General features: G+C 38.5%; 1 protein-coding gene across 7 annotated transcripts in view; it reads right to left on the bottom strand.

Annotated features, from left to right (window-relative positions):
• Window positions 1-17,594, bottom strand: part of LNX2 (ligand of numb-protein X 2) — a 126,555-nt gene that overhangs the window by 44,438 nt on the left and 64,523 nt on the right. The window contains exon 1 of one of the 7 annotated variants that reach the window (XM_042460405.1): window positions 7,843-7,884. The exons of the other annotated variants lie outside the window; for them this stretch is intronic. The gene's annotated coding sequence lies outside the window, so the exon portion shown is untranslated. Of the gene's footprint in view, window positions 1-7,842; window positions 7,885-17,594 lie in introns of those variants that run through there. 7 annotated transcript variants of the gene reach the window in all.

A 17,594-nucleotide genomic window follows, 5' to 3' on the forward strand; every position in this document is an offset into this window, starting at 1 on the left:
CCTTCAGTAGATAAATCCATCTGGGAGTCTCATATCCTTCCCAGATTGATTTATCAATTGAAATGGACAGAGATATACTTTCCCCATCTGGGGAACTTATCTGTGTGCTAAATGTGGGGAAAGAGTTGGATAAGGCCATGAACAATTTAAAGACATCGAGATGGTACAGCACTTCACAGTACTTTCACAGATAGATGGGTTAAGTTAAAGTTTATTAATTTGCCTATAAGGTAGATGATGATGATGATGATGAATTATTTTATTCATTTATATCCTGCCTTTCCCCCAATCATAAGATTCAAGGCAGCTTACAATATATTTAAATACAATATAGATTTCTGCTGCTCTTAAAAATAACCATCTGGTAGAATTCAAGAATTGTGTCAAAAGACAATTTATTGATGACTTAGATACTTCCCAAACATTCTTGTGTTTTTCTTCTATAATACACTCATATGAACTGATTTAATTTTTTAACAAGCTTGATATTTGATTTTGGTGTATTTTCATACAACGTGATATGGAAGAAGTTTTAAGGATTGAGGGTGCTATCAGGTAAACATTTTTTACATCCAACTCATAAGCAAAATTGCTAATATCAAGGCAGGCAATGCTAGAGAAATTCCATAGTACCTCACTAATTTGGGGTAGGCATAGTGATCATCCAGTTTAATGAACTACCATAAGTCATTATTTTTAATGGCTTCTAAGAAAAACTTTTTGGAACATGCTATCAATACTGGTACTAGGAAACATGGGCAAAGAATTTACTTAGAGCTGTAGCACAAGTAAATGACAGCAGCAAATAAGGGAGTAGATTCAGAGTTACAAGATCTGAGTTGATATTTAAGGAGTTTGGTGGTTTACACAGGCAGCTTTTATGCTGATGATTATTAATTTATGCTTCTCTTTAAATTCACTCCTCTGAAAGAGATAACATGGCTGGTGGAAACATCTTTTACACATTACAATTGTGTGGGCTTAAAGTGCATGACAGAAAGGTAACACTGATATTCACCCTGGCAGCGTGTTTATTATTCTGCTTTCCAGCATCAGAGTCTGGAAATGTCATTTCCTTTTCACCTACCAGCTGTTGCAAGCAGGAAATCATATACGCATTAAATATTTTTAAAAAGAATTTGGAGGATACTCAACTGGTGAGGCTGGCTGACGGCATGTTTCCGCATCTGAACATATCTGCTAAACACTTGAACAATTGGTGGAAAAGTCAGGGGTAAGGAAACTCTAAAAATGTTTTCAGTTACATTTAAAGCTTCTCAACAGGTTGTTTAGTTTCCTCTCTGGCCCAGACACTCCAGTTCATATCCGTTATCCTTCAGGGGCCAAAATATTTCCCTCAATTTGGTTGCTGTATATATTCACACACCACACAAATACGTTCAAACATACATATATATTTTACTATATTACCCTGTAAAGTTTAACATGAATATGATATACTTACTCTACAAACTAGTTGGCTTTGTAATGCTATGGACTTTAAATTGCTTTTTATCATTTAAAAGTGTATAATTGATTTAATATTGCTAATAGTTTAATTCTATATTCATGCTAACTTTTTTGTATGTTTTTAACTACTCTATATAATCAATAATACAGTAGCCCCTTTGTTTTTGTGGGGGATCCATTCTGGGGAACGAGGGATGAAATGAAAACTGAAATGAAAGCTAAAACACTGAAGAAAATACCTCAGTTAGAGTCTCTCTTGCCACATGCACACATACACACACTGAAGGAGCCTCCAAATTTTACCCTCGACTTATCCACGGGTCCTGGCAAAATCCATAATTTTGTCCCCCAAACCTACCCTTGACTTATACATGAATTCGACTTATAGTCGAGTATATACGGTAGATAAGATTAGTGTGAATTCCCTGCAATCTCCAGGTTGTTGTGAAATGTGGGGACAGAGGGAGGGAGGGAGGGAAGTAGGGAGGATAGATGGAAGGAAGGAAGACAGAATGAAGACAACAGATTTGAAACCATGCATGTTGCCTGAGGTCATTCATGGATGGTTAGGATAAAATTAATTTAATTACAGGAACAAACATAGCGAGCAAGCAGGGGAAGTCCTAAAACTGAATTCAAACAGGAATATTGGAGAGGCTAACATGAAGAGATACTCCCTCATAAGAAAATTCCCTGCATACAGAAAGCTTGCATGATAGAGAGAAAAGACTGGAACCCTTCTAATTTTTGACATGCAATGAATTTTTTGGTATAGGGAAGCAACAAAACAAGTGAATACCCAGATGATCTGTGTAGTCCAAGGAAAAGTGCTATCAGCTATTGTTTTCTTACATAATATCTAGCTTCCAGTGCAACACAATAGCCATAACAGATTTATCAATACCATAGTAATAGCAATGGTTAAAGAACTGCAAACAGATGGAAAACAAGTGTCAAGAGAAACAGGAAAAAATGATACAAGTGTATTTTTCAAAACATGTAATTCACTTGGAAATAAGCCCCTTGAAATGTCAGATTGACAACCAAATAACAAAGGTGATGCCCTTGTCTCTCCTTTAAAATTACAGTCCATTGAGCAATGGACCACAAATTGCCTAGTCATCTAACCAAGAAGAATTTTTCATCGAAACTTGGGAGGAGAAGGTATTTTGTTTTTCATGATGTACTGAGGATTTTTCTCTATAATTCTCCATTGAATAGGCACTGCACTGTACAGTTTATAAAAGGTGGGTCCCAAGTTATATTTTACATTTTCTCCTTTACAAGTTACAAGTGGCTGAAAATTGCAGGCCAAAGACTGGGTGGATTACACAACAAAATGCAAAATGAAAATAAACAGAAATAATGAAAACAAACAAACTAGTTCCACACATTTCTAAATATTCATAAATGAATGGGGAAAAACTTTTAATAAAAAAACAAATAGAGCAGGGGGTTGGACTGGATGGTCCTTGAGGTCTCTTCCAACTCTATGATTCTGAGATTCTAACCTCATAGAAGCCAGGGCTAACGGTGACAAATAAATCACCTGACCACAAATCAGGCTGACACCATCAGCAGAGTTAACATTTAAGTCTAATTATGCCTTGGCTCCTCAACAGATGCTCAGCCCATCTCAGAGTTCAGCAAAATTTTAGAATCTGATGTTGGGTCTTAGCCAGCTGTCTTAACCAGGCAGTGATAGAACTGGATAATTAGAGATGATAGAAATTGCTCCATATTTGGTCTTCTCATATATTTTTTTCATGACAAACATCTGGTGCTATAAAGCAGAAGCAATGCTCCACGTCCATTTCTGATGACTTCACTCTCCATCAAGCATGACCTATCTCAATGGGTATCTGACACCATGACTGAAAATGCACTAATGGGTGTGTGTGTGGGGGGGGGAGAATAGTGACAAATAAGTTATGGGAAGCCACTGACTATTTATTTATACATACACAATTCTTCTGCTTTCTCCCCCTTCTCTTTTTAAAGCACATTCCATCACATTCTTTCTCTTTTCAGAAGGCATCTATGGCCTTGTCCTGTTTACATGATGCAGGGCCAAACCTCTGAATCAGGTTAAGACTGACTTCACAATCCCAATCCCACACTCGTTTCAGTTCCCCCCCCCCAACCCACATTTAAATAACTAAAGTTTTGCTGTGAGTTTTTGGCTCTCTTTGCAACAATGGTGATAGCCATCTTTACATGTGTGCTCCCTTTGAAATGCCCAATGCTTCTGCAATAGGCATGAGTGACTCTGAGGTCTGAATGAGGCACCCAGCATCAATAGCGCGGCTGGATACCTCATTGCAACCTCAACAGTGGCATCGGGTGGCAAACAGGGACCACGAAGGAACAAAGCCACTTCATCATTTGTTGTGAGAGCCAAAAACCTGCAGCAAAAGAAAAATTGGGGGGGATTCTGGGCGAGAATACTCCACAGACATCCTGGAATATCCTGGCATGTGTAGACCTATTCACCCTATATGTACTTAAGGCAGCATACATGACACCTCACTTGATCTGCACCACAAACCAAGGGCCAACAGTGAGTTTTGTAGCTCAGTGGCAACTTGAATCTGGATCTTCCAAGTCTAAAACAACACATATACCTGCATTTGCTGTTGGTATTGTTGTGTGCCTTCAAGTTGTTTCTGACTTATGGTGACCCTATCATAGGGTTTTCTTGGCAAGATTTGTTCAGAAGAGGTTTGCCATTGCCTTCCCTTGAGGCTGAGAGCAGGTGACACTGTCTCCAGTCACTCCAGTCATCTGTTATCTCTGATTGGAGATATGAGTAGAAAAACCAGTAGGTGGCCTTTCATACTATAGAGTAACAGTGTGAATAATCAGAGAGAGCCATGGTATACTGGTTTCAACATTCGATCTTGACTTTGAAGACCAGGGTTTGAAGCCCTGCTCAGCCATGGAAACCCACTGGATGATCTGGGGCAACTTACATTCTCGCTGCCTCAGAGAAGGGCAAGGTAAACCTCTTCTGAATAAGAAAAATCCATGCTAGGTTCACAGAAAACTGCAGATGATTTGAAGGCCCATGACAATAATTCTGTTGTAGGATGCAGCCAACTGATATGGCTGCATCCTACATAGTTCTGGGGTTTGTAGTTTGGCCTCCTCTGTGCAAATCTTGTCAAGAAAACCCCATTATAGGGTTGCCTTAGGGTCGCCATAAGTCAGACTCAGAAACAACTTGAAGGCACACAACAACAGCAGCAACACGAACAAGGCACTAGTGCTCTCTGGCTGAGAATTCTGAGCATTTCATGAAATTGTCAATCCCACAGGATGTTGCTATGACAATTAAAGTGGAATATAACACTATAATTGTGTAGCGTGTGATAAAATAATTCAGGAGGAAGTCTGGGGAATCTCAAGACATTCAACAGCAGGGTGGGGAAATATGAGCTATAGAATTCACATGGTCCTAAGACTGTTTCTGAGGCCCTCAAGGGCCCTGCAACAAACAAACCATTTATTTTATTTTATTTTGGCCATGACAACAACTTTTCGGCTTTTGCTTTTAAGCATCCCCTATGCTTTCTTCCTGGTTTTAAAAAAAAATATTTGTTGGGGCCTTTTATAGGCTGGTGGGGCCTGAAAACCATGGCAAAATTGCCCCCTCAAGGTATTGATAAGCGTTTTTGTGCTTTACAGAAAGTCAAAACATAGGAAGGGAAATGTTCTCTAAAATGTTCAGTATTAATATACAAAAGTGTAAAGTTTTGGCTACGGCACTGTTGGGAGCGACATTCTTCTGGAGACACTGGAAACCAATCTATATTAAAGCCTCTCACACTAATCTTTCTAAAGACCTCACTTCTTTATAAATTATGCTAAATTTTCCTGTCTCTAACAGGGTATAAGCGACTAATATATAACACTGTCACAGGAAAGATGCTGACAGCAGGAAGCTGGCAATCTTGTTAGGTTGCCAGAAGAGTATGCTAAGATTAGAGCCCTGTTAAGATTACAACAGAGAGAAGGGAAATCAGGCATATTTGACAGCAGACCTTCTCCCTTGCTTCCAAATTGTATCCTATCCCATTCCCAATACCACAAGCTAATTTTCCAGTGCTGAAGAAAATTGTTTCTTCACTTCAGAAACTATGTTTTGATTAAAAAAAAAAATCTTTCACAGATTTTCTTTGCACCCAACTCTCATATTGCAATATTTTATATCTAGAGGTATAGAAAATCTGATTTTTTCTGCATTCAAGGTGGCCGGGACCCAGGTTATTTGAAGGCTATTGTCCATCCCATGAACCTGCTTATACTTGAAGATTAGCTTTGGAGGCCCAGGTTGAAACCTAGATAGTAAGATGAACTAGATTGACAGGCACAAAAAACAGGACCTTTTCAATGATCCCCTGGGGAGTCTTAGGCCTGTTTATTTCTTAAAACTGGAAATGGTCTAAAAAACCCAGAAATAGCAGACATGAGTTGGCCATTTTTTCCCCAGCGGGGATAGTGTTGGTTGGCCATACTTTGCCTTTCCTACATAAACAAGGTTATAGTTTGTATCTAAATAGTATCTCCTGATGTAAGGCATCCATCAGTAGACTGGGGCAGAATGTAATTCTCCCTCCAGTTTTGCACATTCTCCCAACATCTGATCTGTGATACTGAAGAACTTTCTACAATACATTGGGGGTGTATGAGGAGTGCAGGAGGGTGGGGAAGAAGGTAAAGTCTAATGTTGGATTTTGTCCAATAAATTATACTTACAAGGATGAGTTAAAAATTGATATGGAGCTTTGTCTGTTTTACCATGAACCAAGTTTTAATGAGAAAACAAATAGTGGCTCTATTTAAGCAGAATAGAGCTACAATTTTATCTGATTAGTATAGGTTTATATAAGTTGCTAGCTATATAATGAATAAATTTTTAAAAGGCAAAAAGCATGAGACTCTTTTGGAGAGAACCTCGGGTAAGTCTAAAAAGTTGATTATGAACTTCCATAATAAGAAAGGTTTTGTCATCTATGAGGTTGTCTGCATGGGCGAACCCCCCCCCCCCCGGCCTCATGTCATCCTGTTTAGACAACACAGGACAAAACTAGATTGGGCTGTATCTAGGGAAACCAAACACAGTGTGTGGTTTAGATATGTTTTTTAAACTTTTGTATTTTTTAAATGCTATTTTATACTGTTTTTAACTCAGTGATTTTAATTGCCTTTAAACTTTTATTGTAAAGTTTTAAAAATGATTATATCTATGAGCCATCCTGGGTGCCTTTCTGGGAGTGTGGTGTCACAGAAATTAAATAAATAACTAAATAAATAAATATAAGATATAAATTGGATGTTGACAGATGCAAGATTGGTGAATAAGAAGACCATGGTATTGCATTGACAGTGCAACTGCTCCGATATTTTAAAAGGATGCTATTAGAGCATTGTGCAGTTTGTAGCTATATATTTACACACAGAGATGGATGCCCATCCACTTTATTTGACTGCAAAATTAGATACCAATATATGTTATTAGAGAAATCTCTGCAGTGAGCAAAGTGTAATAAATAATATTAAGGGGAGAGGGGGAAAGTGTCAGAAACATAGACTGTGGCAGAATTCAAAGTCATAGCCATGCCTTAGCCATGCCACTGCTGAAGAAAAGATTACAGCCATGTGTCCATACTGCATAATTTTAACAGTTAATACCATTGCAAGTGCCATGGTTTTATCCAGGGGAATTCTGAGAATTGCAATTTCATGAAGTGCTTAGAATTATCTGCCAGGGATCTGAAGCACTGTAGCAGTGGAGAATTCTGCATACCACTCCTAACTACAACTCTCAGGGGCCACAGGATGGAGTATTGGTAACCAGGTCAAATACAGGAGCCCATATTTGACATGGCCACCCTATGAACTAACAATGTGCTTTTATGAAAGGGTAAAATCTGATATAGCATCTTGGCCTTCTAGAAAACCAGAGTACAGCTGGCCCTCCACATTTGCAGCTTTGACTTTTGCGGATCTGATTATTTGCAGTTCTGATTAATATGTTATCTCTAGGAATTTCTAGGTCCTCTACGCAACTCTGCCAGAAGTTGACTATAGAGTTGTGCTGGAGAACCTAGCAGTTCCTAGAGAAAACACTTCTCTAGGCATTTATAGGGCCTCCAGCATGATTCTATTATCAGCTTCTGGAAGATACTGACCACCGAGTTGCAGTGGAGGACCTGGAGATTCCCAGAGAGGTGTTCTTGCACGTAAAAAAGAATAGTGTTTAATTATTTGTGGTTTTCCCACATTCACATGGGTCCTTCAACCAGCAAATGTGGAGGGACCACTGTACTCCTTCCCCATTCTTCATAAACACTCCTTCCTTTAACTCACCTCACTGCCCAACAGCCTTGCTTGGGAATTTACTCTCAAGGACCATTGATGTTGGACCATGTTGAACAAGATGGTAACAACAGCACAGAAAACACAGGAGGAGGCAGAAAGGGGGAAGAGACAGAGAATGTGCATTACTTCAGTTTCATGAACAGATAATACTAAGGCAGAATTAAATCCAGCCTTGAAACCTATGCATTTCTGAGTTTCTGCTGCTTTGGATTTCCATGGCAACAAGAAGCTTCAGGCTTTAATTACAGCAGTGACTTTAAGAAGAGTGCTAACTCCTCTCACCCTTTTTCTTTCAAGGACACCTCTCTGTACATTGCCTTACTGAAGGCTAATATTAGGTTCTAGAATAAATTATATGCCTTACTGTGTGTACTCTAAAGAGGGAGTGGGATGAAAACTGGTCTCTCCCAAGATAAACTATGTGATCTATATATATTACCGAATTCCAGGAACAATATGCATCTCATTTTTATGTTTCCTGGCCTGGTTGTGGGTAAGCAGCAAAGATATTTGCATGATACATCACTGCAAGCACTACCTAGTCCTCCTTCAAGAAAATAAAGCTTGTAAATAAGGGTTAGAAACCTGTTTTTAAAATAGTGTTGCAGTATAAACGTAAATGTCCAAGCTGGAGAAAAGATGCTTTGTTTGGCCACAGTTCCCAGAAGGAGACAATCAGCATGATAGTAATTTTAGGACTTATACAGTTGGCCCTTCTTATACACGGATTTTTTATACACGGATTCAAGCATACACGGTTTGAAAATGTTCAAAAATATAAATTTCAAATATCAAACCTTGATTTTCCATTTTTTATAAAGGACACCATTTTTCTATGTCATTATATTTAATGGGACTTGAGCATACACGGATTTTGTTATACACAGGGGATCTTGGAACCAAACCCCAGTGTATAACAAGGGTCCACCGTACTTCAAAAAAGTAATTTTTCTGAGCTCCAAGCCTCTCAGGATGGTAACAGTGATAATAGAGGAACTGCTTTTTGTTTACCTTTCTATAAGCTTTTTACAATCTTTCTGTACAAGTACTGAAACAAATTGCTTAACACCCTTAAGTCTTCTTGAGCACTCAGAAAAATAGTAAGAAGAGAGAAACTGTATTAGATAAATGACCTCCCTGGAGCATCTCATGAGCTTCTCACCATCCTATGTGCCTAACAATGCTTCTCTAAGAACTGAAACTGACTCAAAAAAACAAAAAAACAACACAAGTAGTTTGCAGTTTAAACAAAAGTTTACTAATGTCTTGAATCTACATATGCAGAGAGGCTATATCCTAATCTAGCTAATCAATAGTTCAGGTAAAGAAGAAATCTTTATCTCACCATCTTTCCAAAGAAAGTTGATAGAGGAGGAAGATGGGGGACCAAACAGGACAGGAGAAAATCTTTTTGTGTGTTAGAGAAGCTCCCAAAAGCGGGGGTGACCTGAATCTCATGGTTTGTTTACCAATTTGCAAAGTTATTGCCCTGTGATAGGAGCAACTGGGATGTTAGCAGAGGGGAGACAGCAGGATTTGCATGCAGGAAAATCTATCTGTCTAAGGGGGGGAAGAGATAATGCTAAAATCTTCCAACACTAGGTATCAATACAACCCAGACAACCTCAAATTTACCTATCAGTGGCAGTAGCCTGTTTCTTTCCTCCTGGAAGTAATTGTCCATATAATAACAACAACAACAAAATAATTTTTATCCTGCTTTTTGCCAGGCAATCAAAGCGGCGTACAACAAGCTAAAATACATCCATATATACATAGTACCCCCCTTAAAACAAGATTAAACAGTATAAAATTAAAACTAACATGCTAAAATCCAAATAATCCAAATAATAATAATGGGCAGAGTTCGATAGATGGGAAGTCTTATTCGTGGTCAAGTATTTTATTTCGGGAAGGCCTGCCGGAAGAGATCCATCCGGGGAGCCCTCTGAAGCCTTGGAACTGCAAGAAGGAGGGTGTGTTCGCTTTCCCCAAACCCCTTCCCAAGGCAAGACTTTCCCCAGGCAGCTCCTTGTACTGGAAAAGACTTGGGGAAAGAGGCAGCTTTCCATTCTGGAAAGAGGTGAGATTAGTGTGTGCACTCTTCCTGGCTTCTCCCTCCTAGGTTTTTTCTTTCCTTAGGGGAAAAGCCCAGGAGGAAGGAGGAGTGTGTGCGCAGCAGCCTTGACCTTGCGAATAATCGAAACCATGAGTGTCAAAGCTGTAAATCTCAAGGGATGACTGTATTTCCAACTGGGGAAGTTTGGGTTCTGAATAGTCATAATTAACATTGGGCTCTGCACACATTACCAAAATTGATATTTTGGACACAGCCACATAACTTTTAATTGTGATGCATTAGAACAGCCTTTTCCAGCTGGGCACACTCTAGATGTGCTAGACTGAAATTCCTAATATCCACTAGCAAGCATGCTTTTGCTTTTTGTTTTTGTTGTTGCAATATGCCTTCAAGTCCACTCTGACTTATGGCAACTCTTCCATAGGTTTTTATTCAGAGCAGTTTTGTCATTGCCTTCCTTTGAAGCTGAGAGTCTGTGACATGCATAAGGTTGTCCAGTGGATTTCAATAACTGAACAGGGATTTGAACCCTGGTCTCTCAGAGTTCTAGTCCAACACTCAAAACCACTATACCATGTTGGATCTCTTCCCAGCCAGAATGGCTGATTTTTAAAAAAGTGTGTTGTTGTTGTTTTTAAATATATATATATATATATATATATATATATATATGTCATGTTAATATTACCCACTGTATCAATATCTCAAAAAGTCATTCTCCAATATCCTAAAGTAACTGCATTGAAATATTTGAGAAGGGGAGTCAAAAGAACATTTTCTTGGTGGCATTTAAATTAGCTAGTCAAATGAATCCAAAGTTTTACTGAGAAATTATTTCATTGGGATAGGTATAAACAAATCAAAACATGACTTAATACCATATACCACTTCTTATTCAAAAGGTTAAAAACACAAGTAGAAGCACTACTAACTATAGCTGGCCCCAGAGAGTTCCACCTTTATATTATACATGCAAGCATGCTTTCCTGGGATGCTCACTTATGGGGGAGGGAAACATTAAGCATAACTTGGGAAATACCTGGTTTAACTGTTACTGTATTTATCCTTTTTTTAAATTTTATGAGACAATTCATTCATTTATTTTTTTAAAAATACAGAAACAGAAAAATTTCCATCCCATACCAGTCAGGCCTTTCATTCACCTTTAAATGTTGTCTAACAAATAAAAAAGGAAAACTGAATCTGATGCTGACAAAAGAGCTCAGTCCAGGATTTCTCACTTTGAAAATACCAGACATGAAAGGTACTTGGCTTGTGCAGTGTGTATGTGTGTGTGTAGGATGGGTGCGAAACAGAAAAAGTTCAATTTGACTAACAGTACTCCAACCTTATGCTTGCTTTCTCAATTCAGTTGCCAAAATTAACACTGATGAAACAAGCAGGCATATCAAAGGTGTTAAACACACTGGAATTTGAAGCAAAGTAATTGTTATATACTTTCATAATACAGAAAATGAATCACACTGGTAATATGATACCCAAAATTGTACCCAACATAAAGAAAGGTAATCAGTGGGGGGGGGGGGGGGGGGGGGAGGAGACAAAACTGAAAAAACTGCTTATGTTTAAGTGGGAACCTAATGCTGTTTACAGAAACTAATTCCAGTACCAAAGTCATAATGAACAAAAAATATAGTTGAATTGTGGACTTTAATCAGGATAGAAAAATACTCTTTACTTCTCTATGATGTTAAAATAACCCAAATTAAAATTTCTGAGTTGTAGTATCACTCTATTCTGCTTTGGTCAGGCCCCACCTGGAAACTGTCCAGTTCTGGACACAATTCAAAAAGGATGTGGAGAAACTGGAGTGTGTCCAAAGGAGGGTGAACAAAATGGTGAAGGGTCTGGAAACCATGCCCTATGAGGAACGCCTTAGGAAGCTGGGTATGTTTAGTCTGGAGAAGAGAAGGTTAAGAGGTGATATAATAGCCTAGTTTAAATATTCGAAGGGATGTCATATTGAGGAGGGAGCAAGCTTGTTTTCTGCTGCTCCAGAGAACAAGACCCAGAACAATAGATGCAAGCTCCAAGAAAAGAGATTCCACCTCAACATTAGGAGGGACTTTCGGAGAGTAAGGGCTGTTAAGACAGTGAAACACACTCCCTCGGAGTGTAGTGGAGTCTCCCTCCTTGGAGGTCTTTAAGCAGAGGCTGGATGGCCATCGGTCGGGTATGCTTTGATTGAGATTTCCTGCATGGCAGAATGGGGTTGGACTGGAGGGTCCTTGTGGTCTCTGATTCTATGATTCTAAAAAAGACCACAGCTACATATACCTATTCTGAAGTTCTGGATTTTAGCAAAATCTTTTATTTTATTTTATTTTATTTATATACAGCCTTTTTCCAACATGGGATTCCTAAAAGCAAACAGTACAGTCACTGAAGCTAAACAGACCTAGAATTGATCAGTGACCTAGGGACTCTAGGTTGGCCCATGAATTCCACAATGGAATAAATGCACTATATAAGTGTAATAAGTAAAGCAGGAGTGGGGAAAGTGCATCTTAAAGATACAGTAATTTGCCTTCCCCTTTCATCCCTTTGCTGTGAATTAAAAAGGGCTAAAAATGGTGACAGGTAAGGAAGTCACACCACTTCTAGTACAGTATGTCACAATGTTTGAGGGTGGTCTGTGGGAGGAGGTGTGAGAGTAAACATTATAAATAAGTCAATAAGTAATTGCAAATAAGCAATTAAGTATCCAAATAATATAGCAAATAAATATCTAGGTTTCTGTTTCATAGGCTTATTAAAAAGAAATAAATGTCAATGCAGCAAAACACAGAGAAAAGGAAATGAAAATATATAACCTTTATCACTAGGGAAAGCATATGAAACAGTGTATCATATACAGAACATGGAAGTAAAAATGTACTGTTTATTCATAACACTGCCTGCTGGTCACTCATTTTACAACAGAAAGGAAAATAAAAGGACATACCTTATTTTACACATGCTCATCAATCCAAATGAATGTATTGCTTTTTAAAAGCCACAGCATAAAATAAGTTCTTCTGTAGACTCAAGCAACTCCAGCTCAACTAGGTAAGATTTCTTACTCATTAAGAAAATGTCACCACCCACATTTTACCAGAATACTTGGATGAGCAGAATTTTCTCCTCGCAGTCATATAATTAAGAGGCAAGGAATAATTAGCCAAACTGATTCCTTTTCTCTGACCAAGTGAGTCTGAAGAGGCAGGATGGTGAAAAATTTGCTTGCACTGGAACTTGCTTGGATGAAATTCTGACTACTCAAAGGACACTGGGTGCTCTTTGGGATTACAAAGTCTAATGTGGTCAGTCAAGCCTTTTGCTTTTATATAAGTGCATGCGCTTCAAAAGATCAGAATGAACAGAGAAAGGTTTGTTAATCATGATTGAAATGACAGCATCAATCCTTTTGTACTTTTAATACCAAACTGTCAGAATAAAAGACCTTTACAAAACAATTGGTTTAATTCACTCATATATTCACTCAACAGTATTACTTATATACATTTTTACCCTGCCGTATCAGACACTCACCCAAATCATTTCACTCAACCTGAAAACAAGAAGCCACAGTGTGCAATGCATGCCCTTTGAACTTGTGCTGTCCTCAGAGAACCATTACATTTCTCAAAGGATTTTGGAGGGGGAGTTGGGAAATTACCTAAACCAGCTCCTTCTATTGAAGGAGGAAGCCCTATGACCATTTTAAAATAAGTGAGCCCCAAATAATCAAATTAGAGCATAAGCACCATCGCAGGCAAAGTATGAGATGGATCATATGATTCCATGACATAAGCCACAGCAATGTGTGGCGACAGTCTGTCTCTCTTATCCAAAATGCTTGGGACCACCAGATGTGTTTTGGCTTTTGGAATTTTCCAGATTTTGGAATATTTACATATGCATAATGAGATACCTTGGAGTTGGGACCCAAGGCTAAACATGAAATTCATTTTTCTTTCTTATACACATGTAGTTTGTTGTGGCGCCAGGACTTTCTGACAGGGAAGGCTAAATGTCTCACAAAACTAATTCACAGAATATCATAGCATTGAGTATGGCAGGTAAAATGGTGTCAACATGGATTATTTCTACAGTGTGGACACAGCCTTGAAGATGTAACAGAATGGGATGTGTGTTTCTACAGTAATGTAGCTTTGGGGATCCCATATCTGTATATCATACAAGATTTACTTACTTTGAGGCTAGAATACAAAGGTTCCAATACATTCTGCCTCTATGGCACATATGTAGCACAAGAAAGTGGCTAATTTTCTAAAAGACCCAATTTCCATTATTCCCAATAATTTATTTCCCAAATGAAGCAAATAGCAAAATGGCCATGGTAGCTGATGCTGGTTTGGTTTCAGTAGTGTTTGGTTCATCTTTACTAGAATGTTTTGGCAGCTAACCCTATAGATGTGATTCATGTGAAAAAGTTGTACAGTATATGAATTGGTCACTCACATACATTTCCCAGGAGTGTCTTGAAAGCAAGATGCTGGTATTTTGGCCTAAATCCAGCTCAGAGACAAATTAATATTGATGTTCAGTTATTGAAATAACTACATACAAGATTCCATGGAAATTATGCCCAAGAAGTGCTGTAGAACCTGATCTCTCTAACCTGATCTGCTCTAGATGTGTTAGACTGCAATTCCTATCATCCTCAAACCAGCATGACCATTTCATCTTGCTGACTAAGAAAAATAGGAGTTGCACTCTAACATGTTTGGAAAATACTACATTAGGAAAGCTGGTCCCAGAATGTTTACATCAAAAGAAACTCAAACTCTTACATGAGAAGTATTCTACAAAGTCAAAAAAGGGGATTACTCCTAATCCCTATCTAGAATAGACCCAGTAAAGTCAATGGGATTTACACTAATGTTTATTAACAAACCCTAGTCATTTCAATGGGTAAACTCAATCTGAAACTAAGACTGAATTTCATCTTCAGTTCAGAAACAAATTCCTCTACACAGTTTTTTTAAAAAAATTCTTGACCACAAAGTAAAAGTAAGATGAATTAAGCTGAACAAGATAAGAATAAATAATTTATGTGACCCAAACCAGACATTTGTTTTGCCTGTTGCTTTTTTACTGCAGGATGAAGGACAGCTCAGGATAGAAAGCACAGTCACAATGCATTTCAACCTCCTGGCTGGAAACTACAGGCTGTTAGTTACACAAATCTGAAACCCTCCACTGTGCTAAGGATTGTTGGATATGATGCATGGAATCTGCAAACGCAACTCACAGTCCATGTCAGCAGCATGGTCCACTGGGCAGCTAATGAGCAAGAGCCAGCTCATAGAACATTTTGATCTGGCCACACTGGAAAAAAAGTTACAGAGGCAGAATAAATAGAGTTACAGGCCACATGGGGAGAAAGGGTGGAGACAGCCACCTTGCTGGACATCCAGTGTTTTCAAGTCTGTTGTGTCCTTTTGTTTCTATGGCTATGCACTTGACTGTCACCCTTTTGACTGTCACTCTTTCAACTTGACCGTCACCCTTCTTCTTCACCTTCACTCAGGGTGTCTTAACAGCAAATGAGGACAAGGCACTGCACAATGTAGCACACTCAAGAAAAAAAGGAGGACATTACCAAGTAAAAGTTAAAAACAAGAATATAAATGTAAATTCATGCTTCTTAGACATGCTCAAACTGGAGGACATTTTGAAACTCCTCATGGACACAAGGTTGAAATGTAGGACATGTCCTAGAAAAGGAGGGCATGTGGTCACCGTGCCTTTACTGTTCTGTCTTATTCACTCTTACAGCAGGAATGGGGAAATGTGGAATTTCCAGTTATCACTAGACTGCAAGTCGCATCAGCCCTTTGTAAATTGCCCAGAAAACAACGGTTAAATAACTGATGGAAGTAAATAATCTTGTCCCAAAATTCTGAAGGTATGCTGTAATTCATTGTTGTTGTCATTGGTGTTGTGTGTCTTCAAGTCCTTTTTAACTTATGATGACCCTAAGGCAAACATATCACAGGGTTTTCTGGAGCTGAGCATGTGTGATTCGCCCAGTCAGTTTCCATGGCCAAGAGGGGAATCATGTCCTGGTCTACAGGTTGTAGTCCAATTCCCAAACCATTAAGCCATGCTGGCTCTCACTGTTATTCATATCATTGCCTAAATCCTATTACTACCCAATCCAAATCCAATTACAAACTGGGCACCACACTGGAACGTGTCCAGAGGAGGGTGAACAAAATCGCAAAGGGCCTGGAAACCATGCCTTATGAGAAGAAACTTAAGGAGATTGGTATGTTTAGCCTGGAGAGCAGAAGGTTAACAGGTTATATGATAGCCCTGTTTAAGTATTTGAAGGGATGTCAGACTGAGGATGGAGCAAACTCGGTTTCTGCTGCTCCAGAGAACAGGACATGGAGCAATGGATGCAAACTAAAGAAGAAGAGATTCCACCTCAACATTAGGAGCAATTTCCTGACAGTAAGAGCTGTTCAGCAGTGGAACACACTCCCTCAGAGTGTGGTGGGGTCTCCTTCTTTGGAGGTCTTTAAACAGAAGCTGGATGGCTATCTGTCGGGGGTGCTTGATTGTGAGTTCCTGCATTGCAGGGGGTTGGACTGGATGGCCCTTGTGGTCTCTTTCAACTCTATGATTCTATGACTAGTTCCAATTAGAGTAGACCCACTGAAGTGATGTGATTTACATAAATCTTAGCTTACTATTCCGCAGTTTTCAGTGGTCCTGCTCCAACTGAACTATCAATTGGATTTTGCCTATGAAGGGAGGAACAAATTATGACAGCAACTTATTCAATACAAGGAATAAATAAAATAGGGTGCAGAAATAGAAATAGGGTGGAGTTAGGGAAGTTAATGCATTTTTTTAGAAAGAGGTATCTTATTGGATTAAAAACTCATAGGAGAAAGAAAACCTCCCCAAAATTACAAATTCAGTAGTGTAGTTATGCAAAGTAAAAAAAAAGCAATAGAATGGTATTAGTGTTAATGCTTGCGCTGTTGGGATTGTATTGGCTGAAAACAAATGCATTATCTTAAACTCAAACAGGTCCACTGATGCAAAAGGAATACATGAACAAAAAACACGTGATATTCCTCAATGTTGTTTTAAATAGAAACCATGTTTGGAAAGATTAGCAAGCCTTTATGCAACTGCACCATCAATATTAGAGACAGGATCTTAAACATAGCCTGCAGATAGGCGTCTCAAAGGCAAATGGCCATTAGATTATTATGTAAACTCATCTCTCTATCTGGGGGAGAAAAGGAATGTACAAATTAAGATAATGCTGCATTTGTCAAGTCAATATCTAGGCATGATACATGTCTTTACTTCAATCTGCATAATTCTATATCCATGAAATGCATTAAAGGTTTCTAAGAAAGCATTTGTCAGATCAAACAAGGGCCTCCTCCCAATCTTCTCATTTCTATTTTCTAATATATGTAATGTGTTTCCCACACTTAATATGTTATTTCATTATTTCAGACTACAGTATTTTCCATCTTATTCATAAGTTCTTTACAAATAAAACAAAAAATGTTTTTTAAAAATGTTAACAGAGCGAAAGTAAAGCATGCCTCACTGTGGAAAGGATTAATTAATTAATTAATTTTAAGAATTTATATCCTGCCTT

The sequence above is a fragment of the Sceloporus undulatus genome, chromosome 3 (assembly GCF_019175285.1).
Source record: "Sceloporus undulatus isolate JIND9_A2432 ecotype Alabama chromosome 3, SceUnd_v1.1, whole genome shotgun sequence".
Lineage (NCBI taxonomy): Eukaryota > Metazoa > Chordata > Lepidosauria > Squamata > Phrynosomatidae > Sceloporus > Sceloporus undulatus.